This window comes from Oryctolagus cuniculus, chromosome 7, assembly GCF_964237555.1.
Source record: "Oryctolagus cuniculus chromosome 7, mOryCun1.1, whole genome shotgun sequence".
Classification (NCBI taxonomy): Eukaryota; Metazoa; Chordata; class Mammalia; order Lagomorpha; family Leporidae; genus Oryctolagus; species Oryctolagus cuniculus.
Genome location: NC_091438.1, coordinates 49,261,442 through 49,274,711, shown reverse-complemented (window position 1 = coordinate 49,274,711; position 13,270 = coordinate 49,261,442). Strand labels below are relative to the sequence as shown.

Here is a 13,270-nt window from a genome sequence, read left to right as displayed (position 1 = left end):
CTTCGACAAAATTATGATTACACATATGTAAATAGTAACATAAAGATTTTGAATTGTACAAGTATTTCCCTATTTCTCTGTCTTTACTGGGGTATCAAAGGTAGCCACACAATAAATATACATTTGTCTTATCTACATTCATTATAGATGGTTTATTTTGAATGTATATAAATGCAGATTTTTAAAAATATAACTAGAGCAGCATTATTCATGAGAGAGAATTATTTGGGAGCAGTACCATTTTGATTCCTAAGGTTATTCTCCCTTGTACTTTATTCCTTTTACTCATATAAAGAGATGAATATATAAAAATGCCATCATGACCCATGTCAAGTGTGGATATATAGTTTAAGCTACTTCATACTAGTTGTGATTGGGAATTGGCTCTGACCTATAAACACTATAGCCCAGTTCCCCTGTAAGACTCTGTTGGAGCTGATGTTGTGGTGTAGCAGGCTTAGCCACCACCTGCAACTCCACCATCCCATAAGGACACCAGTTTGAGTCCAGCTGCTCCACTTCTGATTCAGCTTTTTGCTAATGCATCCGGGAAAACGGTGAAAGATGGCCCAAGTCCCTGGGCCCCTGAACCCATGTATGAGATCTCCATGAAGCTTCTGACTCCTGGCTTCTGCCTAGCTTAGACCCAATCCTGGCTGATGTGGCCATTTGGGGAGTGAACCAGCAGATGGAAGATTCTCTCTCTCACACACTTTTCCTCTGTCTCTATAACTCTGACTTTCAAATAAGAATAAATAAATCTTTCAAAACAAACAAACAAAAAAGACCCTGTCTAGTCAGGTCAGAGATGGTTTTTGGTTATATAATAGGTCTTATTAATTTGAGTGGCCCTCAGAAGTATTGTGAGGAGATAGATAAACTAATAGGCAGTTAGGTCAGGGCCCTGTTGGAATGAGAAAAGGAGAGTCCCTTTAAGAGTAGACAAGATGTATGCTGCCATTAGTAAGACAGAAGTGCCCATCCCAACCTTCTGAATTTCTGGTTTTAAAATGAGAATAGAAAAAAGTTACCTATCCTACCTTTCTGATGGCTTTTTTGTTTTACCATGAGCAGGGTATGCAGGATTATAATTCCTGCCTCTGATGGGTTTTATCCCCACCCTTTGATTGTTCTCCAAATTGTGTTCCCCAATTTCTGGGGTCTTCCTCTCTTGGAACCCCCCTACTGGCTACTGTGGCAGGAGATTTCTGGCTTCAGTAAATCTTGCTTTGTTCATTGTCTTGTCCGCATGGAAATTCTACGTGAGGCAGGAACCGAGGGTCACCATTTTACTTGTAACTGCTTGGCGCTGTGACTCAGATCCAGTTCAAATTTGACTCTAGCCAGTGTTGGATCACCTCGCCGGATGGGTGAGAATGCAACTTGCTCTTGCTTCTGTCTCTCGGAGAGCCTCATTCTCCGTAGTAATTCTCACTCAAGAACACTGGGTCCCTGACAGCCAGTTAAAAGCAGTTAACACAGCTGCCAGACTTAAGACTCAAGGGTTAGACTTCCTGATGAGGTTGAAACAATCCCCTGGAGCTGAGACTGTTCTAACCTCTCTAGTGTGGATGGCCCTTAGCAAGGGATGGGAAAAGGCCCTAAGATGACTGTAAAATTTTGGCTAGGGCACACCCCAGTGTTTTCCAAAAATTTCTTGGCTGGACCCCAGTCCTCAACCTGCCCACATGGGCACTGGACTGTGAAGTGCACTTTGCAGGAAACAGCACCACTGAGATATGGCACAGTTTGGAGTGAGGCCATGGGCTCCGTGCCCCAGTGACTCCATGCTTTACCTCAGACTCCAGTGCTTGTTACCCACCTTTCTGGAGTTCTCATGAACGTTGAAGGCTCCACCTTTCGTTACTTCTCGTCTCAGCTCTGGGAATGTTGGCCCTGTCCAACTTAGTTTCCTTTCGTGGGGATTGGCATATCATGTATGCCTGGGAGAAGGTCTTGGAGTAACTTCCAAATTCAGGCCAGGGCCACTCTGGTTCTTTTCAAAGGCTCCTTGACTAGACACCAGACTCCATCAGCCTGTTAGTGTGTTGGGCCGAAAACTGCATTCTCCTCTTCCTTCTTTGGGGATCAATTTGTCAGTGAGACTGGGTGCAGTTTGGAGTGAGGCCATGGGCTCCAGGCTCCTTGCCTCAAGAATCTTTTCTTTATCCCTGACCCTGACAAGATCTTTGTCTCTTTCTCTGCTTGTCATGCTCTAAATGCTCTCCTTACCTCACTAAATCTCCTTAATTCCTATAAACCTGAGTTTTTCTGGTCCCATTAGCTAGTATTTCCTAGATATCTCCTTAGTTCTGGATCAGGGTTTAATTATCTCTTGCAGATAGACAGCTTTTCCATCTAGACTTTGCATCGAGTATAGATCCCCGCATGACCTGAACTTGTGGAAACAGGTCCTCTAGCATGTCTGTGGTATCCCCTACCTTCCTTCTCAGGTCTCCCTCTTTTAGGTCCCCTCTGTTGGGTCCCTCCTTTAAAGCCCATACCTCAGAGGAAGCTAACTGGGGAGGATTTTTATTCCCCCACAATGTTTCTTTATCCCTTCACCTGCCTAGTCACCAGCCTAAGTGGTAGCCAGGACTGGTACCCTCTCTCCAAACTCTAGCTCAAAACACCTTTGCTAAGGCTATTGTGAAGGTTCATTATGGAAATCAAACCCATTGGATAGGACTCAAGGTTAAGAGGCATAGAACAGCTGTGTTTCTTCATATAAGAGAGCAAAGTGATGGTATATATTTGACCAAACAAGATGCTCAGTTCTGAGTTTCTCAGGCATGGAAAGCCAAGACACTGTGGCAAAAAAATGACCAAATTGAAAGATCTCTGTGAGTGAGATCCTAGTGGAAAGAATGGGCCATCAAGGAAGGAGGTACCTTTCTCTGAAGGGAGAAGAGAACTTCCACTTTGATTATGGCCTTGTCTAAATAAGGTCAGAGCTTGTGAACTCAAGAGGCTTCCATAGCCTTGGCAGCTCATTACAAGAGCCTTGGGGGATTACTGACATCATAAATAAGAGTGTCAGTTGTTAAATCAACAACAGGAGTCACTGTGCACTTACTCCCCATGTAGGATCTCTGTCCTTAATGTGTTGCACTATGCAAATTAATGGTAAAAATAGTCTTCAAACAGTACTTTGTGTGTCTGTGTGGGTGCAATCTGTTGAAATCTTTACTTAGTATATACTAAGTTGATCTTCTGTATATAAAGATAATAAAAATGAATCCTAATGAAGAATGGGATGGGAGAGGGAGTGGGAGATGGCATGGTTTGCGGGTGGGAGGGTGGTTATGGGAGGAAAAGCCTCTATAATCCAAAAGTTACTTTCGAAATTTATATTTATTAAATAAAAGTTTTTAATAATAAAAAAAGATGATCAGTTCCAGTAGAGAACTAATCATTCTGTGTATGCTGTGCTGAAAAATATATGACAAATACATATCCTGGGTCACAGGCATGGTAGGCTGAGTGAGCTTGAGTAAGAGTGCTAATCCCACCCTCACCTTCCTCCCTTCCTCGTGGGCTTCAGTGCATGTCTGGATGCCACAGGCAGTGAGAGTTTTGAGAATTGTCTCAAACTCAAGAGAGATAAGAACTGAGGGATGCTTCTGCATTTATCTTCTCATTCTAGCTGGGAAGCAAACCATCTACATTAGGCATTCTTTTGGGATGCATCCTTAGACTTTAAGATTCTTTTGACCCCAGAGCTTAAAGAAAAAATGCCTGATCTTTTTCTGCACTGCTACCTGGCCTGGTTACAAACTAGAGGATGAAGAAGGTTAGCCTGAGTGGGTTTAGGTTCCTTACGTCCAGGCTTTCTCTGTGCTAAACTATCCTTGATAGGGGCCATAGGAAAATCAACCACCCTCCCCCACTTTCTTAGAACATTTGAGGGAGACTTTTTAAAGAAATATACCCCCATTAGATCCTGATTCCGTAGAAAGACAGGCAGTTTTAAAAGATTCCTAATAGTCATCCCTAGACATTGGGAAAAAGCTCCAGAGATTTGCAGTGGGATCTGAGAGCACCCTGGACAACCTCTCAAAGGTGGCCACTGTGGTCTTTTATAAGAGATCGGGAGGGGACCCAAGAGATGAAGGATAAGAGGAGGGTGCACTCCTGATGATGTCTCAGCTCCAGTGAGACCCCAGAGACCTCCCAAGTGCCTTCGCTGCAAAGGCAGTGGACACTTTGCCAAGGACTATCATAAATGACCACCACCCCCCGGGCCATGTTCTGTCTGCAGAGATCTTTGGAGATATGACTGCCCCTGAAGGCCAAGAACTCCAGGGTCAGGCATTTCCGATAGACCTCCCACATTGGGACTGAAGGGGCCCAGGGCTCTTCTGACAGGATCCAGTGACGCATCAGATTAGCACCCAGGAGCCCTAGGTGGGTCTCACGGTGGAAGGAAAGCCTATACATTTCCTCTGGACACCGGAGAGCAACTTTCTGTTCTTTGCTCTAGCTTTGCCAGCCCTCTCATATAGTGACCATAAAGAGTGTCTCAGGAGTTGCCCCACCCCAACCAAAGTTAGATATTTCACCCAGCCTTTGAGCCGAGTCTGGAATGATCTAATGTTTACTCCTTTTTGATCATACCAGAGAGCCCAGCACCTTTACTAGGTAAAGATCTCCTGTCCCAGATGTTCTTATAGGAGCACAAGAGACTTTGCCTCCCTCTGACAGAGATAGACATTAATCTCAAAGTTTGGAGTGTGCAGGGAAAATTTAGTCAGGCTATAACTGCTCAGCCTGTCCAGATTTTTTTTTTTTTTTAAGATTTATTTATTTGAGGGAAAGAGTTACAGAGAGAGGGAGAGACAGAAAGAAAGTTCTTCCATCTGCTGGTTCACTCCCCAAATGGCTGCAATGGTCTGGAGCCAGGAGCTGCTTCTGGGTCTCCCATGTGGGTGCAGGGGCCCAGCTCTTGGGCCATCTTCTGATTTCCCAGGCCATTAGCAGAGAGCTAGATCACCAGGGGAGCAGCTAGGACACTCACCGGTGCCTATGTGGGCTGCCAGTGCCACAGGCAGAGGCTCAACCTAGTATACCACAGTGCTGGCCCCTATCCAGACTCAGCCTCCTTTCCCCGTCAGAGGTGGTATCCATTAAAGCCTGAGACCTGGAACGGACTAAGAGGCGTAGTACACAACCTCAAGGTGTGTTTCAGCCAAAGCCTCTAAGCTACACTCATGCAGGAGTACCTTAAAAGAGGCTTAGGCCTAGTTATTCTCTCCACCTAGGCCCTCCTGACTTTGCCTTGCCTGAAATGCCCACGGAGGGTTCACTACCCCCTCCCTTTTGTCTCAATCCTGTCTCAATCCTCAAGAAGTGTTTGAGGGGAAGGATATCACATCTGTTCACCACAGCCCAGCACCTAGTCTCAGTCGACCCTCATTACTAAAGATGATACATATCTCATTTTCCTTACCTCCTTAGTCACCATTAGTCACCATTTTGAAAAGACCTCATCCAAACAGGGCTCTTTCAAACTGCTGTGTTTTATTTTGTTTTGTTTTTAACCTACCAGACTCCCTGCAGGGACTCCCTATAATCTCCCCTTTAAATTTTCTCCTAGATTGGCAAGGCTGGGCACCCTGGCTGCTCTAACTCAAAGCATTCACATTTTCTTGTTTGCTGAATTATAGAAGTTTCTCTGCCCACCTATTTAAGATTCTTCCGTTCTCCACTTGTCAGCATATGCCTTGTTAAACTATAGAGCTCTCTGTCACTGCCCTTGAAAGGCCACCACAAAACACACCAAACACCAGAGTTAAAGGAGAAATTTATTGCCGACAGGGAGAGAGCGGGTGCAGACAGACAAGCTAGAGGGAGAGAGTGGAAAAAAGAGGACCTGTGCAGGAAAGCAGGTCTTGTTATAGCCTTGCAGGGATAAGGAAGTGGGAACAGCGAATCCCATTAGGGTAGGAGCGGAGTTGACTCTTTTGGTTGGGCTATTAAGTCACCTGACTTCTAGTAATCAAGGCTGGATTTTGGAGAGGCAGAAACTTATTGTACAAGATGGTGACTGGGCCAGAGCCCAAGATGGTGCCCAGGACTGAAGATGGTGCCTCTGGTAAGATTGCACCAGTTTCACTAACATTCCCCCTTCTGTTTTTTCTAAAGCAAGTGTTGTATGGGATTACATTGGCCTGAAAAGCCCAGGAGGGGTGGAGGGACGATGATCTGTCTTCTAGAGCTACTTCCTGCTGACATGGGGCGACGGGTCACTCTCCACCAGTTGGTGACAACATCTCAAGTTGTGATCCTCCTGGGTGAGGGGCTGAGTATACCCCTGTGGTAGCATTTGGTTGACAGCCCAGTGGTGAAGGCTTCAGTTTGTTTTATTATCACTTCCTGTAAGCACTTAAACAGACGAGGTAGTATAAAAGCCAAGGTGAGAATAGCAACCAATGGTCCTAGGAATGGCATTAACCAAGTGATGAGAGGACTCCATAGGGAGGGAGAGAGAAGTTCTCTGGACCCTAGGGCAGATTGTTTAATAGATGTGGCAATTTGTTGGAGGGTTTTAACATTTTCTTCCACCTGGCTGTATTGATTAACATAATAGCAACATTGTTCTCCCAGGATACAACTTCCCCCTTTTTTAGCTGTTATAAGGTCTAAAACTCCTCTGTTCTATAGTACCATACCTGCTAGAGAGGTGATTTGGCTTTGGAGACCTCAGATGGCATCAGCTGAGGTCTTAATGGATTTAGATTTAGTGACCTCCTCTTGTAACTGTTAAAGTTGTCTTTGGAGTCGATTGAGATAAAGTTGTGGCCCAAAGCTGTAATCACTACTGAGGACAGGAAGACTATGAAGCTGATTCCAACCAACGCTGGGAGAAGAGTTGCTGTCTCTTGCAGGTAGAGGGATTTGGTCTAAAAAAGGAATTCTGAGTAGTCATATGATGTTAGATGGGAGGAAAGGATTACCAATACACATGGACTGGGTGCAGAAGTGTTGACACAAGTGTGTAAGGTGTAATTATAAAGAAATGAAGCTCTAAGTGGGCTAGAGAAGGAAGCTGTGGAAGTCACTGTTATATTGATGACACGGGGAATGTTAAATGGCATAAACTTGTTGGGTTGTTCTATTATGCTGGTAACAGAGCATGTTGCATCATGTCCTCCAGAATGTAGAGGAAGGTGACCGGCGATTTTCTGAGGATTGGGAATACAGGAGTTTATAGAAGCAGAAACATTAGTGAGTAGGGTAGCTGCAATGGGAGGTTCCCAAAGGGGAATACATATAAAGCATTGTTGGTAAAGGGCTGAGGATAAAGTAGAATTGGGTAGTTGATAAAGTAGGGTGAGGGACAGATTGATGAGTTGCAGCCACATTAAGGGAGGTTTGGGTTAATTAGTTGGGACAGGTGTTTAGAAGACTCCTTTATTATATCAGCCACCATATCTATGGGAGCTGTTGGGAGCGGAGTGTAGGCCCTGATAATTTTTATGGTTCTGTGGGGACCTTGCACGTTAGAGCCCATATATAAAGTGACGGATCCCTTGACTCCATCTTGCCATACCTGAAGGTAGGGATCGGCTATAGTGAAAGCTAAAAAGGGTTGGACTCAGTGGTCTTTGTCTATGGCATCCAAGCCAGAGTGTTTTTATCTTGGAGCAGGACCTTAGAGAGTTGTTTTCCTGGGAGGCCATATCTAGGTCATTACAGTAATACTTACAGGACCATGATGAGCAGCCTTTCCAGTAAGCATCGTTACATGAGCCTGTGTTGGCTTTAGTTAGGCAGAGATAATACAGATGTGTTTCAAATAGAGATAAAATATATCTAGTCCAGTCAAAACAATTATGTGAGCAGGCCTGAGCGAAATTGAAGTACAGAGTGATAGGGCCTGAACAGCTCATTTGGGGCAGAAGGTAGTGTCATTTAGCAGGAGCGGAAGTGGTATAAATCTGAAACTGCCAAGCATAGTGTGTTCCTGGGGCTAGTGTGGATGCAGGACAGACACAAAAGAGCAGAAGAGATGAGATTATCAGGACATTCATCATGGTGTATGGAAAAGGGAGTGAGACAGTAAGAGAAGGTGTGGAAAAAGTGTAAATCTCAAAGGGAGTGAAGCCTGAGAAGATTCCCTGGAGGTGTAAATCTTCAATACCCAAAAGGAGCTGGGAGGAGTTGATGGGCAAGGAATGTATTTGATATTCCTCCCACAGAAGTTGTAGAAAGAGCTGATAGTGGTATAAGAGAGGATCAGCACTTATCTGGTGTTGAAAATGGTAGGTAGCTAGGTGGTCACCATTTCTCAGAGGTGGGTTTATCAATGGCAGAAGGACTTGGGTCTTTAGACACCATTGCCAGCAGAGCTCAGGGCCAGATAAACTTGGCTGTGAGTGGCCCTGTGGGAGTAATGTTGTAAAGGGAAGGTGGGGGAGGGATGTTGCAGGGTTTAGACTGCAACGTGGCGAGAAAGATAAGGGTGAGTCTACTAGGAGAGCATGTAGGATCTGGGCCCTGGAAAGGGAAGAGAAAGAAGGGTCTAATGGCTCACTAGGTCTTGGAGGTTATGCGGTTATATGGGAGTGAGATAGGGAGGGGCCCATGGTCAAGACAGGGTTCCAGTAGAAGGTGGCTTCTTGAGGGGCTGCAGCGCCACCTCACAAAAACTCCATTTGAGGTTCCTTGTGCATGATCACCTAGGATCTCATTATTTTAAGTCTTTAGGAAATAGATCTATCAAGCAGGGTCCAAAACAAAGGACAGATGGTTATTAGAGGACCTAGAAAAGGTGTTGTCCAAACCAGAAGGGAGTTTTTTATGAGAGGCAAGCAGAAACCGACAGGAGGGGCAGATTTTAATTGTATGTTAAAGAAAAAATAGATAGCTTTTGTATTTAAAAAATTTTGTTCTATAACCTTCTATGACTTTCTCACACCTTCTACAACTGACTTAAACCCTCTTAGCTCTACATTTCAGTCTAGAATAAACTAGCCATTAGGATAATTTCTTATCAACCTTGTCCTTTCCTCATTTAAAATTCTCTTTCTGTCCTAACCTTTTTTTACTGATAATACACTTTTATGCTTGAGCCCAATGTCCAGTTACAGCTGAGACAAAATTTTATGTATGAGGTTATTATTTACCATTATGTAAGGTTTAATGGGGGAGAGCATCCATCAGAGTAGATGGACACCCCTCTGGTTGGAGAGAGATTTTTAAAGAGGAGAATCTGGTAGATGACAGAATAAGAGGCAATTGTCTGAAAATAAGGAAAAGGAGGTATGTCTGAAAATAGTAATTAAACCAGAGAGCATGCTGTTTTGAAGGGCCAGTAGTCTTAATTATATAGGCTGGAAGAAATATTTTAGGGTGATGTCTTAGGAGGGGACTTTGTTTGTTGGGGGAGGTGTAGAGCACCACAAGCACTCTGGTAAGGAGGGTGGATGGAGGCTGAGAGGAAGGCTCTTTGGTGAAGTGTACAATGTATTGTTTTAACAGTTTGGAATGTCCCAGGCACAGGATCAGTATTTTTGTATACTCAGGAGGAGAGTGGTAGAACAGAGGAGGAGGGTTTAGGAAGAGAGGGGGCAGTTTTGGCTGTTGCAGAGAGGAAGGAAGGATGGAGATCTAGGGACAATCAGAGGGGTGGGGTTGTAGACAAAAGATCAAGGTGGAGTCTAGTAGTGGTGTGAAGACTGAGACTTTTAGTTTGGAGAGGTGACCTCTGCCTATTAGGGGCATTGGGCATTGTGGTATCATGAGGAAGGCATGGGCCAGAGTCAAGGAGCCAAAGGTGCAGGGAACTAGTTGGGGTGAGCTTTGTTTTGATGGGGATGTTTGAGTCTCCTTTAATGGAGATGCTGGAGTCCAGAGTGTGGCCTGAAAATGTCAACAGAGAGAAAGAGGCCCCTGTGTCCAGGACAAAAGAAACAATCTGTACAGGAGGATGATGAGCTGTTATCGTGGGGTGACTTGTGTTCCATACCCGTGGGTTGACAGTGGCCGGGGGCCTGAGGTGGGCAGAGCATTGTCCTGAGAGAGCAGTAACAGAAGGGAGGCAAAGGTGGGCTGGAGGATGGGGCCAATGGCCAGAGGATGAAAAAGATTTTTCCTCCACCCTGACTGTGGAGGTTGGGGCAGCAGAGGTGGGCCCCCAGTAGTGGATGAGGACTGAGAAATTTCCCCCTTAATAATGAGGAAAGAAATTGGCCTACCTGCTACCGTCACAGTTACCCTGGGCTCCCACGGGGTGATGGTCGTAGTCAGGTGGCGGGAGTCTGGGCTTCTTTAATCCTCAGTTGCCAGTCCTAGAAGGTCAACTCAGGTCATGGGTGGAGTGGATGGCCTACTTACCCAGTAGACGAGGGGACAGTCCACAGCCCAATGGCCCTTTTGGTGACATACAGGACAAGGACTCTTGGGTCCCTGGGGTTGGGGCACATTTTGGCTCAGTGGTCTGTTTGGCCACATTTAAAGCACAGACCCGGAAGGACCCCTGTGGTCAGCAGGGCTGCTGGAGGCAGCAATTTGTTGAAAGGCTTTGGCCAGCATTTGAAATTTGGCCTTTTGGGCTTTCTCATGCCTCCCATTGTGTACTTTAAAGGCCACCTCTACAATTTCTGCCTGTGGAGTTAATGAGCTCCTCTCAAGCCACGTTAGCTTTGCTTTGATGTCAGGGAAACTCTGGGCAAAGAAATGATTCTTGAGAAGGCTACAACCATCAGGAGACTCTGGGTCTAGGTTGGTATATTGGAGGAGAGTCTGTGTAAGGTGCTATAAAAAGGCAGGAGGATTTTTTTTGTATGTTGAATGACTTCTCCCAGTTTATCATAATTTACAGCCTTTCTGGTAGATTTTTTGAGGTCAGGTAATAAGCAAGTTATGAAATGACTCCTGGCTGTTATGCCGTCAGAAGAGTGGTAATTCCAATTAGGGTCCTGTTCAGGAACTGCGTTTGCTCCTATGGGATGGGCAGGGTCAGTCTGATGAGTCTCATCAGCGTGGAGATGGGCCTGTTCCCAAACTCACCTTCACTCCTCTGGAAGGAGGATATTGGAGAGGATCATAAAGACATCATGAAAAGTCAGATCATAGGACTGGGTTAAATATTGAAACTCCTTCATGTATGACTCTGGGTTAGAGGTGAAGGAACCAGTTTTTATTCCATTTGTGAGAGCTCAGCAAGTGAGAAAGGAATGTGGATCCTGACTGTACCCTCTGTTCTCGCCACCTCCCCTAGGGGTAACATGCAGGCAGGCTCAGCAGAATGTGGGGGATAAGAGTTGGGGCGAGAACTGAGTTTGAGATAAAGGCAAAGGGAGCAGGGGGAATAGGAATGGACAAGGGCTGGTTTTAAGATAAGGGCAACTAGAAGACAGGGGGAGTAGAAACAGATGCCACCTCCTGAAATTCCTGGGCAGAAGGGGGAGGTGTCACCAAAACAGTGAGAGCTGGATCAGGTGGTGGGCTTGGAGGTGGGGGCTCATCTGCAGGGTCAAAAGTAGAAGAAAGGGGTTTTGGCTTTTTAGTGGGAGCTTTGAAAGTTAAGAGAACACGAGATATAAAAAAGTTTAGAACAAAGATAGGAGAAGACTTAGACATAGGGAACCTCCTCCCACTTTCCCAACGCTCACATAAAGTGATAGAGATCCCAGATAACGTCAGGGTCAAACATGCCATTAAGTTGGCCATTTGGACTGGTTGTCAAGGTCATACATGGGGCCGGTGCCGCAGCTCACTAGGCTAATCCTCCACCTTGCGGCGCCAGCACACCGGGTTCTAGTCCTGGTCGGAGCGCCGGATTCTGTCCCGGTTGCCCCTCTTCCAGGCCAGCTCTCTGCTGTGGCCAGGGAGTACAGTGGCGGATGGCCCAAGTGCTTGGGCCCTGCACCCCATGGAAGACCAGGATAAGCACCTGGCTCCTGGCTTCGGATCAGCGTGGTGCGCCGGCCGCAGCGGCCATTGGAGGGTGAACCAACGGCAAAGGAAGACCTTTCTCTCTGTCTCTCTCTCTCTCACTGTCCACTCTGCCTGTCAAAAAAAAAAAAAAAATTCATACATGGGCCACACCTGATTACCAAGAATGATGAGGTGATGGCATTTGAGACCCAGGGCCAACTGGAGAAGAACAAGATTCTTAAGGAAACAACTGAGAGGAGAGTCGGACAGAACGTGGGATGAGGAGGCTCTCATAGTGACATGAGTGATCTGACCAGCGGATAGCAGTCATCCCCAAGATCACAGCAGTCATCCCCAAGATCACAGCAGTCCAGTGAGGAGAGCAAGGGAGCAGAGGGTGGGGGTCGTCACCCACACCCACTGTTGCCCGAGATGTAAAGTCCTTGGAGGTTGTGGTGTCTGGTACCAGGACTTCAAGATGAAGCAATGTGGAACCACAGTCTGAGGTAAAATGGGAGTTTCCCATTCCCCATCTTACTTCAGGGTTTTAGAGGGCCAGTGTGTGGTTGGAAATCACAGAGCATATGGTGTCGAAGGACGTCCAGGGGGTAGTTATGTGGTTGGCAGAAATCCAGGATCTCAAAGCAGCTCACATCCCCGAGGGCAGAGCAAGGTCAATAGGAGAGCCTGGATCTGAGTCACAGCACCAATGAAAGGCAACTACAAACACACCAAACACCGGAGTTAAGGGAAAAGTTTATTGTCAAGGAGGGACCAAGAGGCTGGAGGGAGAGAGCGATAAAAAGAGGACCTGTGCAGGAGAGCAGGTCCTATTATAGCCTTGCAGGGATAAGGAAGTTGGAGCAGCGAATCCTGTTATGGTGGGGGTGGAGTTGAGGCTTGTGGTTGGGCCATTTGGTCACCTGACCTCTAGTAAGCCAGGCTGGATTTTGGAGAGGCTGAAGCTTATTGTACAAGATGAATACTGGGCCAGAGCCCAAGATGGCACCCAGGGCTTAAGATGGCGCTTCAGATAAGATGGCACCAGTTTCACTAACAGCCCTGAAAACTAAAACCTAAAAAAACAGAGGTTTGTGAAACTCTGCTATACTTCTAGGATGCTATACTCTGAGTTGTTATTGTAATTATAACTATTTTAAATCTTTTGCCACCCACAATGTGAGTCTCAAATATTTACGTATGTATGTTAACAAAGAATTGTTGTACTATGTTTAATGTCTTGTGTTCTAGCTAAACCTTTTCCGGAGACTTCTAGGATTTGAAACATTTTGGTGCAATATAATTGTGTAAAAACCATTTACCTGTTTCCTACCTAGATTCAAAAGCTGCTTTACTATTTTCAAAATTCAAAAAACTGCTTTAAAGT

General features: G+C 45.7%; 1 protein-coding gene across 3 annotated transcripts in view; it reads left to right on the top strand.

Moving 5' to 3' along the window:
• Positions 1–13,270, top strand: part of LOC100358013 (Golgi pH regulator) — a 67,459-nt gene that overhangs the window by 25,530 nt on the left and 28,659 nt on the right. The gene's annotated exons all lie outside the window — the stretch shown is intronic.